The 15,181-nt window shown below is 42.6% G+C and overlaps 1 protein-coding gene across 1 annotated transcript in view; it reads right to left on the reverse strand.

Annotated features, from left to right (window-relative positions):
• Positions 1-15,181, reverse strand: part of FEZ1 (fasciculation and elongation protein zeta 1) — a 69,361-nt gene that overhangs the window by 51,510 nt on the left and 2,670 nt on the right. The window lies entirely within an intron of this gene.

Consider the following 15,181-nt stretch of genomic DNA (forward strand, 5'->3'; position numbering starts at 1 on the left):
GCAGGAGCATGAATAGCTGCGGAGAGAACCAGTGAGATGTGTCTAATTCACTGCAATCACAGCCTCAATTGTCCTCAATGTGAAAGGGGGTGCAGTCCTGGCAGGACCATTAATCTTATTCTGACACATTGAAACGGGGGGCTGCTATATATATATATATATATATATATATATATATATATTTTACATATCCCCGGAACGAACGTTTACGGCTTATATTGCACTAGATAATGATGGAATGATTGACCTGGATAATCAGAGCGGTGTATGATGCTGCTAGATTTCTACCCTCAGGGCCAATTCAGACCAGACCAGCGTTCTTCACGTCCGTGTGCGGTCCGAGTGTAGAATAGACAGCGCACGGACTGAACTCTGACACATTAAAGTCAATGGGCCAATTCACATGTCCAATTTTCTACACGGATGGTTGGTACGTGCAGAGAAAATCGCTTTGGTCCAATACTCGTCCATTTAAGTCAATGAGTCAGTGGGCGAAAAGAAACCTGACAAATATGGATGACATCTGAGTGCGGTTAGTAGAGCTGGGACGTGAAAAACGGATGATCACGGATGCTAAACGGACGTGAAAAACCGACACAATATTCATTCATATAGTCATTATTCACATGCTTTATTTAGTCAGGTATTCGGGTCTATACTTGTGACTGTAGTGCCGACGGCCACTGACCATCGGCATATCCCCTCCCCAGCGTCCGTCAGATCAGCTGTACTCACTGCCGGCATCTCCCTCCTTCTCCCCGGGGACGCTGGTGTGTTCTGCTTCCTGCTCCTAGCTCCAGTAGGGTGCCCACGGGCGCTCTGATGGTCCCTTAAAGCGCGAGCGAGCGCACCACTAAAAGTTTCCCCAGCCTATCCCTGTACACCCTGGGCTATATAGTTTGACCTGCCCTCTGCCCCAGTGCCTGAGCAATGTTGTGTCTTCCCAGTGTTGCAAATGGTTCCTAGCTGTATCCCGTTTCTGTGTCCGATGCCTGTGCCAAGTCCAGTGTCCGAGACGACTGCACTACTCATGTCCAGTGTCCTAGCCAAGTTCCATTGTCCTGCACATGTCGCTTCCTCTGATTATCCAGGTACTTGACCTCACTGACTGCCATAGACTTTGTTGATAAGTAGCTGCTCCATTACAGCGGAGTGGCCCAGTGGGTCCACATACCTGCCAGTCATTACAGTGGAATTACAACCTGCTTTCTATCCTGCTTATAGGCCCGCTAGATATTATCCTTTATGCCAGGGGTCCTCAACTGGTGGACTGTGGTCCGTACCCAGATCGCGGACAGCAGTTGTTCAGACCATTGACGTCACTAGAATCCCCGGGCGACCACCACATTCAATTGTATCTGCATCCTCAGATACAATGGTATACTATGGCAGATCAGGGAGCTATCCGCTCCCTGCTCCGCCTTTCACTAGGCTAGAGGCAATGTAAGGCCTGCAACCTATAAGACGCTGGGAAAGGATAGCTGCGCACGCCGACGAGGTGACGTCACTGCATCGCACCGGCCTACGTAATGTTCCATTCTCGGCGTATCATAGGCTGGAGGCCTAACGTGGCTGAGGAGGCCTGCTGTGGAGCTCCATTCATTGTGGGAATAGGGAAGGGTAAGTACAAGTTTGTTTTATTTGTTTGGGGGACACTATCTACAGTAGGTGTGTGGCACTATATACAATGGAGAACTGTAGGGCACTATCTACAAGGGGGAATTATGGCAATATCTAAAAGAGGCATTGTGCGGCATTGTCTACAGGGGGCACTGCATGGTAACTATCTATAATGGGTACTTTTATAAGGGGGAACGGTGTGGCACTCTCTATAAAGGGCATTGTGTGGCACTATGTACAGGGGGCAGATAAGCCTCGGATTTCTGCTGCAGATCCAAGGATCGGAATGGTTTATAGCAAATCTGACCCGTATGAATATAGCCTTCTGTTGGTGCTCAGCTCAGACCTTCACCTGACGGGAGGCCCAGGTAAATGGACCTTCACTAAAAATAGTTAAATACCCCTGCTTTATGCTTTACACAGGTCCAGAGTACTAGACAGCGCAGTTAGATAACTTATGCTATCCATCTCTGCCCGTCTTAAAGCAGCTCATAAGCCAACCTTTAACCAAAAGCACAATACATAACAAATTAGGCAGAGGTGTAGCTAAAGGCTTGAGCCGGATGTAAAATCAGTACAATAGGCCTCAAACCACAACTTGCAATGACAGTTCAAGATAGAGAAGGACAAATCCCAGGAGTAAGGTGACCATTGCAACTGGAAATTTGCGGCTGGCAAGTAACTTTATTTCTCTTGACATATCCAAGATGTTCTTTTCCGACGGTAAAAAAAAAATCTAATTGGCTACAGTTGCAACCTCTGTAGCTACACCACTAAAACTGGGGTGACCGTATCCCTCTAAAGTGTTCCTCTTTTATAGGGACAGCTTTTGACTCAAATCCCTCTATTTGGTCCTTAAGGGTGCAGTCAGACATGGCGTTTTTTTGCCTTGTATTTCCGCAGAACAAAAATACGCTGTGGAAAACGTTACAACGTAAGCCCCTGAGATGTGGAATATTTTTCATTGGACATTGTAAAGTTTTCCGCAACACGTGTGACTGCACCCAAAAATGTCCCTCTTTTTGTCCTGATATCAGATCAGCAAATTAGGGAGCGTGCACCAATCATAATTTACTAGCACATGCCTTGTACGATCTCATACAGTCAATAAAAACATGGTTGCTCAATCACAGAAGGATGTTTATTGTTGCGCTGTGAATATGTGATTGATGCCACAGCGTTGGTTTGCCGCTTTGAAACATATAGAAGCTTTTAGGGTATGTTCACATGGGACGGAAAATTTGCATTCTCATCCACTTTGCTACTACGGTAATATACTAAGGGTATGTGCACACGATGAGAGGCTTTTACGTCTGAAAAGACAGACTGTTTTCAGGAGAAAACAGCTGCCTCGTTTCACACGTAAATGCTCCTCCTCGTATTATGCGAGGTGTCTGTGACGCTCGTAAATCTTGAGCTGCTCTTCATTGACTTCAATGAAGAACGGCTCAAATTACGTGGCAAAGAAGTGTCCTGCATATAATGTATACAAGTGTCCTGCACTTCTTTGCCGAGGCAGTCAATTTACGCGTCGTCGTTTGACAGCTGTCAAAAAACGACACGTAAATGACAGGTCGTCTGCACAGTACGTCGGCAAACCCATTCAAATGAATGGGCAGATGTTTGCTGACTTATTGGAGCCGTATTTTCAGACGTAAAACGAGGCATAATACGCCTCGTTTATGTCTGAAAATAGGTGGTGTGAACCCAGCCTAAGGATTCTCCACCCACAGATGCGGACATAAAATTCACAATGTATCCGCCACGTGTGAACATACCCTTCCAGTTATTTGGACATCAACTTCGAATACTGACAAAGAGGAGACCTGCATGTTTTTAATTGGACAACTATATGTAAGCTTGGTAAGGTTCATGGTGCACTATTTATTCTAAGAGTCCATTCAGACGTTGCAATTGAGGTGCGGTTAGAACTGCATCCGAAAACCACATGCATTTCTACCACAAATTTGATGCCTTTTTTTGTGCGACTGCGGTAGAAAATGCAACTGCTTTGAAAAACGCACCAAATAAACACATGCGGTTTTTGGATGCAATTTTCTGATGTGGTTTAAACCGCACTGTCTGAATCACCGAAAAAACATGCAGTAATTTTGATCCGGGGAGTACACAAAAAAAAACAACTGAATATACATAATCTGCCGATACAGCTGAATATACATACTCTGCCGATACAGCTGAATATACATACTCTGCCGATACAGCTGAATATACATACTCTGCCGATACAGCTGAATATACATACTCTGCCGATACAGCTGAATATGCATAATCTGCCGATACAGCTGAATATACATAATCTGCCGATACAGCTGAATATACATACTCTGCCGATACAGCTGAATATACATACTCTGCCGATACAGCCGAATATACATAATCTGCCGATACAGCTGAATATACATACTCTGCCGATACAGCCGAATATACATACTCTGCCGATACAGCCGAATATACATAATCTGCCGATACAGCTGAATATACATAATCTGCCGATACAGCTGAATATACATACTCTGCCGATACAGCTGAATATACATACTCTGCCGATACAGCTGAATATACATACTCTGCCGATACAGCCGAATATACATAATCTGCCGATACAGCTGAATATACATACTCTGCCGATACAGCCGAATATACATACTCTGCCGATACAGCCGAATATACATACTCTGCCGATACAGCTGAATATACATAATCTGCCGATACAGCTGAATATACATACTCTGCCGATACAGCTGAATATACATAATCTGCCGATACAGCTGAATATACATAATCTGCCGATACAGCTGAATATACATACTCTGCCGATACAGCTGAATATACATAATCTGCCGATACAGCTGAATATACATAATCTGCCGATACAGCTGAATATACATACTCTGCCGATACAGCTGAATATACATACTCTGCCGATACAGCTGAATATGCATAATCTGCCGATACAGCTGAATATGCATAATCTGCCGATACAGCTGAATATACATACTCTGCCGATACAGCTGAATATGCATACTCTGCCGATACAGCTGAATATACATACTCTGCCGATACAGCTGAATATACATACTCTGCCGATACAGCTGAATATACATACTCTGCCGATACAGCTGAATATACATACTCTGCCGATACAGCTGAATATACATACTCTGCCGATACAGCTGAATATACATACTCTGCCGATACAGCTGAATATACATACTCTGCCGATACAGCTGAATATACATAATCTGCCGATACAGCTGAATATACATACTCTGCCGATACAGCTGAATATACATACTCTGCCGATACAGCTGAATATACATAATCTGCCGATACAGCTGAATATACATACTCTGCCGATACAGCTGAATATACATACTCTGCCGATACAGCTGAATATACATAATCTGCCGATACAGCTGAATATACATAATCTGCCGATACAGCTGAATATACATACTCTGCCGATACAGCTGAATATACATACTCTGCCGATACAGCTGAATATACATACTCTGCCGATACAGCCGAATATACATAATCTGCCGATACAGCTGAATATACATACTCTGCCGATACAGCCGAATATACATACTCTGCCGATACAGCCGAATATACATAATCTGCCGATACAGCTGAATATACATACTCTGCCGATACAGCTGAATATACATACTCTGCCGATACAGCCGAATATACATAATCTGCCGATACAGCTGAATATACATACTCTGCCGATACAGCTGAATATACATAATCTGCCGATACAGCTGAATATACATACTCTGCCGATACAGCCGAATATACATACTCTGCCGATACAGCCGAATATACATACTCTGCCGATACAGCTGAATATACATACTCTGCCGATACAGCCGAATATACATAATCTGCCGATACAGCTGAATATACATACTCTGCCGATACAGCTGAATATACATAATCTGCCGATACAGCTGAATATACATAATCTGCCGATACAGCTGAATATACATACTCTGCCGATACACTAAAGACAAGATTTTGTCTCAAAATGTAAACACGTGTCGGACAGATGCAGAACATGTATCCGTCCTATAACCTTGTATATAGTATTAGAAATATTTAGGTTGATTTCACACATAGGGTTTGGGAACCACATCAATTGTCACATAAAGGAAACCACAGCAGTTTACATGGGATTTTGGAAACTTGTTATTTTAACGAAACTGCATCTGCGGTACTTTTACATTATGCTTTTTCTTGGAATGGTAGAAAATTGTCACCGAAATGCCACATCTTGAATAAGAACTTCACTAATATTGCACAACTTTCAAAGTGACCCCAGATTTATCATAAGCTGCTGAGTATGAATATGTTGCGGACATCAGTGTTAATACAGTTGCAGCAATATGGAGAGGCCTGTTCATTAGACGTGGATGGTGCAGACAGGGTCCACAGCAACAAGACTGATGTAATAAGCAAAGTGGCCATCTTTCAGAAGCCTAATTGGCAGAAATAAGATGCATGTGAGCTGTAGACAGAAGGAAGCAGCGGCTAATGGTCACAGATGCAGCTTTCCCTGGTGAGAACAGTTCGGTTTAAAAAGGGGTGCTCTTCACAAGACAAAGCCTTTGAGGGTGCGTTTACAGGACACGTTTATGGCTGCGCGGTAAAAGCTGCATCAAAACCATGGCAAAAAAAAACATGCTGTTTTACCGCAAATTGCTGCGGTTTTGCAATGCATTTTTCGGCTGCACGGTTTTTGCAGGGCAAACACATTTATTTTACGTTTTATCTGTAAAAACCGCACAGGCAAAAACCGCATTGCAGAAAGCAACAACCCGCTGTAAAGCTGGACACAGTTTTGCATTTTTTTTTTTACCGCACAGCCAAAACCGTCTCATGTAAATGCACCCTAATTTCTCCAGCAGTGAGACCCGCGCTCATTGTCTGGGGTTAGTGATCGCCGGACGTGAAAAGTGGACAAGTTCATATAAAATACAGAAATACAACCAGTATAGTAATAACCACCAATAGGTCTGTTTTGCATGTGACAACGTCATCCAGTAACACCTTTTTTTTTACAGCAAGATTGCCATTCAAGTATCATCCATCTGGGTTTCCTAAATTCATTTGTTGAAAATAAATAGACAGTTTTAAAGGTTTGGGCACCAAATGACAAACATTTGTTGTAATAATTTTGCTCATTAGGTACAGAGGTTATAAACCAGTAGAATTATGACAATAGCAAATCCAGTATATTCTCTCCTCCCCTATGACATTTCTACTGTGAAATCCCCCCCAGTCCCGTTCTTTGATGGTCCTATCTTTTCACAATAAATGGTCTTGCTTCATTGTATCGGAGTTTAGACAAAAGTGCAGATACAATCCAGTTGGAATTGAGTAAATGATTAAATATGTAGAAGACGTACGCATAAAATATTAACCCCCACCAGTCCTAGAGCTGGACATACGGTACATAAACTGTCACAAGCAGAGACAATATACACTCGTTCTTGAAAGTGGTCGTCTAATGAAGACAACCCCGTCCATACGCCCTAATAGTCAAAGAGGGGACCCCTGCCCGAGATCGCCATTGGTGAGCTGCTCCGTAAGGGTATGTTCTCACGGTATTAAGACTGAAAAATCAAACACGGACTCTAAAATCAGCGCTAGTTTCAGGCTGATTTTGACCCTGATTTTCAGCACGGTTTCTTTTTAAAACCAGCCGACAGGAGATTTTAACTTAAAATTAAAATCATCGTGCAGTTTTTGGTGCTGTAGGCTCCATGCACACGCTGCAGATTTTATAGCAGATTTGATTTTAAGTAATAGAACTTTCTGCAGAAATCTGCAGCGCGTGCAGGCGGTTTTGCAGCACAGAAAATTCATTTTAATAGAACATTTCTGCGGTGATCCCGGGCTTTTTTTCAGCACCGCTGATTTTGCTTAGCAGGCAAATTAGAGAGCCGATTCTGACGCAGAAAATACGTCGGAATCAGCGTACAAAAATGTGGTGTGAACATGGCCTAGTAGCAGCTCCCATTTTGGCTCACTCCAGCTGTCTGCAGCAGCGGCTCCATTCTGAAGTGGCATGTCTAATGAAAACAACCCTTTTAAATCAGAATTCCCGGCTCCCCTTACTGAGGTTCTTGCTGTAATGGAAATCTCCTATTCATGCACTGATTATCAGGTAGTCATAAACTTATTAACAGCAGCCAATCTGAACAAGCAAAGTTGCAGTGCAAAGCATGGGGGAGGTACCAAGCAGCAATCTGAACCTATAACAAGACAGGAGGTAAGCTTCAGACGACCTCAGACTTTCTTTGTAGCTTAGACTTGCTACTAAACTGCAATCACTTATCATAGCTGTGCCCTAATGGAGCAGCACGTCCACCCGAGCAACTAACAGTGGACTAAATAAACAGCAGGTCAGCATCAAGTGTGGGGTAGTTTAATTTTATAGATCTCAAATGGAATTCTTCTTACAGCCAATCTGCATCTTTGTCACATTGCCAAAGTAATTAATTCCCAAAGTAAGTATCGGACTATGAAATTACAAAATTGTACATCAAAACCTAAATCCCGAAAATACCGTCCACTCAAGTCAACAGGAAAACTGCTCATTCTTATATAAAATGAATATAATGACAGGACATAATGAGATTTCCTGACCTAGTGCCGTTTACACAGCTCATGGTTTGTTACAATGTATCCGCTTTGAGCAGGACAGGTTTAAAGTCACTGAATGTAAACAAGAATATTTTCATTCACTGACAGCAAGCAGCTTGGAACCGTGAGGAATACAAAAGTTTATTAGAATGCTGTAAGACATTTCATTATACAATTAAGCAGATTGATTGCGCTGTCCATGCGACAGAAATGCAGATCTACGCTTGCTTTGAGCAGGTGTAGAATTCCACCATAACTTATGGTAAATCTGTCGGCCTGTAAGCGGCCCCGTCTCCTACCGCTAGACTGCACCCCCCTTTTGGAAAGTGGCGAGAAAAGTTGCAAATTCTAGAGCAAATATGGGGTGTGTCAAAATTGGTGGCTTTTTTTACGCAAGAAAACTGGGGTAAAGCTTTTGAAATATTGCCCCCAGCCTTAATGGGTTATTCCCAACTAAGACATGTATGGCATATCTAACGGAAAAAAGCCATAAATGTCTGAAAGATGCGGGTCTCAGCTCTGGTAAGGACCCGCACCTTTTTTTTGCCTGGTGCGACTGCCATTGGTCACAGATTCTGGGCATGCACTAATGGGGAGAGGGCTGCACGTAACTCTCTCCATACTGTTCAATGTAAGTTACAGGACCAGGCAAGAAAGCGCTGCTCGGCTGTTTCTGTAACTCCCAGAGAGTAGAAAGGGGAGAGTCGCGTGTAGCCCTCTCCCCACGGTTCCATGCCTGGAATCTCTGACCAACCCGCCCCAGACAAAACAGAGGTCAAGTGACCCCCCCTCCCCCCAATTTAGGTGCAGCATCTATCAGACATTTATGGCATATCCTGTGTATATGCCATAAATGTCTAAGGCTTCGTTCACATCTGCGTCAGGGTCCCAGTCTGACGTTCCGTCTGAGCTTCCCGCCAGAGCGGGACCCTGACTGAAACTAAGGTAAACCGTAGGTTTCCATTTGCATCACCATTGATTTCGATGGCGACGGATCCGATGCCAATGGTTTCCGTTTGTCTCAGTCTACTCCTCTACTGTTAAATGGTTTTAGTTTGTCTCAGTTGTGCAAGGGTCCCGTCGGTTTTGACGGAATCAATACCGTAGTCGACTGCCCTATTGATTCCATCAAAACGACGGAACCATTTCACAACCGAGACAAACGGAAACTATTGGCACCGGATCCGTCACCATTGAAATCAATGGTGATGTAAATGGAAACCTATGGTTTCTGTTAGTTTCAGGCCGGGTCCCGTTCTGGCGGGAAGCTCTGACGGAACGTCAGAACGGGACCCTGACGCAGATATGAACGAAGCCTAAGTTGGGAATACCCCTTTAACACAAAGTCAGGCACAACTCCTGAAAATGGGAGAACTCCTTCAGCTCAATGAAAGCCCTTGATAATTTTCCCCTCAAAAAATGTTCCATCTAGACAACCTGGCACAAAATAAACACTTATTTTTACCATCTTTTTTACCATGCTAGGATCGCTAGTGTGCATGTTCATTTCATCAGGGAAATGAGATAAACAGCTGTCAAACACATCGGATGCCGCTTATCTCACTGGGGTTTGTAGGATCAGACAGGTGAAAAAAATCCAGTCATACTTTCCTCTGTGTGGATGTGCTCAGATTTTTAGCAGATCTTTAAATCAGGGGGATTCACCAATATAATCTAATGTGTGGGGCCAGCATTACTTGTTGTGGTTAGGATTTGCTGCGCTGGAACGTCTCAGGATGTCAGCGGTAAATAAACATCACAGAGCGGCTGATGTCACTGAACGTCAGCGGTTTGTGATTCTTTTAAGCCGTTTTGGTTCTAACCATGTCATTTTCTGTGGAGCAATGCGCACATTTGCATTCATCTCCGCGGTCTCAGCAGCGAGGCCCTTGGCTCGGTTACCATGGAGATGGAAATCCCTGAAGGCGCTCATGCCAAACAAGGCCCGTCACCGTCTCACTGCCAAAGGCCCGAACTGCTCACAAACCTCCTGACTTGTTTCAGTCTCCCATTACATCATCAGCATTCACCTCAAAAGACCAGAAACACCAAAAAGTACATATTATTCCCGAGTAATTCTACACCAAGACAACGTGCAAGTGTTTTCTTATCACATTGCTAAAAGTTACATATTCAACATTATAGATTTGTGACCAAAAACAATATCTACCAATTTGTATCTATGAATATCGTATCCATCTAATATCTATCCACCAATTTATATCTATGAATATCGTATCCATCCAATATCTATCCACCCATTTGTATCTATCAATATCGTATCCATCTAATATCTATCCACCCATTTGTATCTATCAATATCGTATCCATCCAATATCTATCCACCCATTTGTATCTATCAATATCGTATCCATCTAATATCTATCCACCCATTTGTATCTATGAATATCGTATCCATCCAATATCTATCCACCCATTTGTATCTATCAATATCGTATCCATCTAATAACTATCCACCCATTTGTATCTATAAATATCATAGCCATCTCATCTATCCACCCATTTGTATCTATAAATATCATAGCCATCTCATCTATCCACTATATATATATCTTTTGCTCTATGGATGTGATGCTTAGTTGCAAGCCGCACACTATGGGGGGGGGGGGGGGGTCAATGGACTAGAATAAAAAAGGTAAAATGCTCAGCGTATCATATACAATTACTGGAATAGACTCATGCACCCGAGCATATTATGGCTTCTTACAATCTCCATGTTGTGTGTAGCCATAATACGGCATTCATAGACTTCCACGTGGCCCTACTGTTCAGACTTATGACTGATTCATACAGTAGAATATAGAGGGGGTTTTTTGGGTCTGATTCTGCATGAATCGGACATTTAAAAAAATTGGTTTTCAAAACGAATTACGGAGGTAATCTCAGCATTGCTTCTAGCGGAGAATAATTCCGTAACACGGCACCACACGGAGCAGCTATTGCTTCATAGTATGGAACTTTTGTCTGATATAACCAAATGATTGTATATTGGCAACGCAGTCCTGTCACCGGCGGCTGGGGATAGAAGAGGGGGGGAGTCGCTGACTAATTTCCTCCATTCAGTCACAACAATACTGCAGTGTTCCAAGCAGAGGGAGAGGAGGGGGAACAGCTAAAAAAAAATAATAAGATATATACCATTATCTCTGTGGTTTAGAGGGAGAAGACATTTGTCTGTCAGTGCAGAGATTTCCCCCATATAATTACAGCCATAATGTAATCTGTGACTCACTGCTGCACATCCGAAAATCCACATGTACTCAGTCCGTTCTCTAAAGTATGAAGGACTAACACGGATGCAAGGTCACAAAACAACGAGCGTTATTCTTTGCGGACAATGATCGGCGATACGATATAACCCATGGTAACAATCTACTGTATTCATTATAAAACTATTTGGATATGTTCGAACAGGCAGGATACGCTGCGGGAGTTCCGCAACGGAATTCTGCAACATTTACAGCAGCAGCAAAGCAGATGAGATTTCTAGGGAAAAAGAAACCGCAGAAAACTTGTGTGGAATGTGTCCTGCGATGCGGCTATCAAATCCACAGCATGTTAATTTATGCTGCGGCTCCTGCGAAGATGCTGCGTTTTTGGGCCATAGACTTGAACGGGGAGCATAAATTCTGCAAGTTCAGTTTTGTCGCAGTTTGTGCAGCGTTTACGCAGCAGAAACGCAGTAAAAACCACTGTAAATCCGCGGGTGCACATAAAGTTTGGTATAATCAAAGCTTCACACAAAATCTGCAGGTAAAACCGCTGTGGAAAATCTGCTTCTGCACGCTTTGCTGCGGATTGATGTGACGGGTTTACCTGCGTTTTTGTTTTTTGAAGATTTCGCTGCAGATTTTCCATTTAGTCTCTCATGTCAGATCAGGTGGGAGATTAAAATTGCAGGGACAATCCTCTGTGCCACAATTGGATTGGAGCAGGCTTAACAGGGGTGTGGAGTCTAAGGCCCTGTTCACACGGCGGATTGTGTGTGGCGCGTCCCACGGCAAAATCTGCAGTGGAATTATTCCTGGTGTCAGCAGGAAGATTCCTCCTCCCATTGACTTCAATGGGAGGTTCGAGCGGAATCCGATTGAGCAGGACACTAGCGGGAAAAAGCGTCCGACTCCCTTTCAAATGAATGGGAGGTGGAGTTTTGTGGCGGAATCTGCGGTGGGTCCCGCCGCTAAAATTCCGCTGTGTGATCAGGGCCTTACAGAACACTTTCTTTTTACTTTTTTTTTTAATTCATTAATTTAAGTTTCTCATTCACATAAACATAAAAACAACAACATATAAATAGGACATTCTTGATTTTTCCTAATATTTCATATCTATTACAAATTGTTAATCTTTTATCCATCTAGGGAAATATTTGATAGAAATCTGCTTGTTAAAATATTATTGACATTGTTGTGAATAGTATTTATTATCTTCTTCCATTGTAGGTAATATAAAAAACCTTAATGGAACACCAACCCTAGATACCATATGATTGAAATTCTGTATTTCCCCAAATCCATGTTTTATCACCTCGTAGATATATTTTGAGGCTTTGCGCCTGCCATCCTGGGATCACTGTGTGAGGAATAGCTCCAGTCACTGATGGGTGTTTGCCCACTATAGAATATTTCGATATATTGAGTTGCAGGTTTATATACTTCCATGTGATCCACATCAAAGCAAAATATACACATTCTTCTATAGGAAATTGAGAGATCTTTAGTTCTTGCAAAGATAATAGAGTCGTGGATGAAGCCGTGCCTTTTCTGCATCTATGTTAGCTACGTGGGAGATTCTTCTTATCCATTCCACAATATACCTGGTTATGTAAGAACAGTTCTCTTATTTTTGTAATCTGCTGTATGATATCTTATGCACTGGTTACAAAAAGTCAAAGGCCTTTTAATTACCCTTTATGGGATTTATAAACGCTCAAACTTCTGACATGTCATAAGTTTTGATTAGTGGGGGTCCGAGCACTGAGACCCTCACCAATCGCTAAAACAAAGCGGCAGTATCGCTCAGCCGCTTCGTTTCTATTTGGCTTTTTCCGGAAATCAACGGATCAGAATAGGGGCTCAATAGAAAGTATATGAGCCCATACTCTCCTACATCAGCTTTCCGGAAAAAGCTGAACACATCAGCACTTCTGCCGCTTTGTTTTAGCGATTGGTCGGGGGTCCCAGGGCTCGGACCCCCACTAATCAAAACTTCTGACATGTCGCTATGACATGTCAGAAGTTTGCTGAACGTTTAGTTACCCTTTAATATCCTTTGTTTTTCATTAATACTGGGATAATTAGGGTACATTATTCTAGGTAAATAGACACTTGCTTTGCCAACTAGGGGTCATGTTAGTTCCCCATTTATGTAAATTAATTTTTTATAAAAGTTAAATTCAATGTGATATTGTTTTTATGTGATGTCGTGAGTTCTTCCGATATTCATTCCCAAATAATTGATAAATTCACTGGCTATTGATAATCAAAAAAAAAAATTATCCTTTGAGATCCTGAATTTTGGATTAAAAAAAATGACACTACAGATTTTCTTTATTCATTTTAAAGGGAACCTGTCACCAGCATTTTCGGTATCAAGCCAGCAATACCTTGTGAAAGTGGGTGAAAAATCATTGTTAGCTAACCTATAAATATGTTAAAAGTCGGCTCTGTACCTTCAGTATTCCGGTTTTCAGTGGTCCCGCGCCGTATGCAAATGAGCACAAAAGAGTCAAATCTTTACTCGAAAAGAGTCAGGTTTTCATTCCTCCGGCGCTTCAGAGTTGGCTCCGCCTCCTTGTTTTTGATTGACAGCTCCTCTCACTGCACTGCACATGAAATCCCGCGCTTGCTCATTGAGACAGTTATGCTGTATAACATACGACGACGACAAAAGGGGGTGTGTACCCGCGCGGCGCATGCGCAGTTAAATATTTCAGGATGAATGAAGCAGGGAAGGTGGTGAGGCACGCATGCGCGAGATCTGAAACACGATTTCGGCATTTAGGGCTGTACAGGCGGCGTACGTGGGCGGAGTTAAGATCGTGCGTCACTAAGCTAAATTTAATTACCATAAATGGCGGTAAAACTTTAAATGATAATATTTCGGGCAAGAGGAGGACGTGAGGAGAGAAGAACACATCAATCAACTATGGACAGCTGCGGCCACTACAGGGTCAGGACGTTTTATAAGGTAAGATGGTGATGACAGGATCCCTTTAAAGCCGGAAACCGAGCAATATAGCTCTAATATGTCTAGAACCATACCAATGTCCCTCTCTACATTTTTCACATCAGGAGAAAACCACAAATTTTTCCTTTTATAAATATTAATACCTTTTATTGTTTTTAAGGCAAGGGCTATAGGCGCCACACAAAGATTGAAAAGAAGTGGGTAGAATGGACACGGCTTCCCCTACAAAAGAAACCTATGGATAAATAACCAGGAATAGTGACATGTGCGTTCTTTTTAAATCAGTTTGAGCAAAAGCTGTGTCTCCTTATCAAGTGCGTTTTTGGCATCAAACGTTACTATACCTGCCCTCTTGCGTGTCTGTGCCATGGCCCAATCCATACCAACCAGTACTTTCCTATTGTTTTGAACCCCATTTCTACTCTTCACAAACACATTCTGATGGCCCCGTGCACACGACCGTATTTTTCATCAGTAATTACGGACGCATTCATTTCTATTGGCCACGGACACCTTTCAGTATTTTTACTGATGGGTGTCCGTGCTGAAAAAATTATAGAACCTGTCCTATTCTTGTCAGTAATTACGGCAAGGACCCTCCCATAGAAGTCTACGGTAGCCTCCGTAAATACGGATGTGCATCCGTATACCGCCCGTATTTATGGAAGTGTTGCTA

Source organism: Rhinoderma darwinii, chromosome 10, assembly GCF_050947455.1.
Source record: "Rhinoderma darwinii isolate aRhiDar2 chromosome 10, aRhiDar2.hap1, whole genome shotgun sequence".
Lineage (NCBI taxonomy): Eukaryota > Metazoa > Chordata > Amphibia > Anura > Rhinodermatidae > Rhinoderma > Rhinoderma darwinii.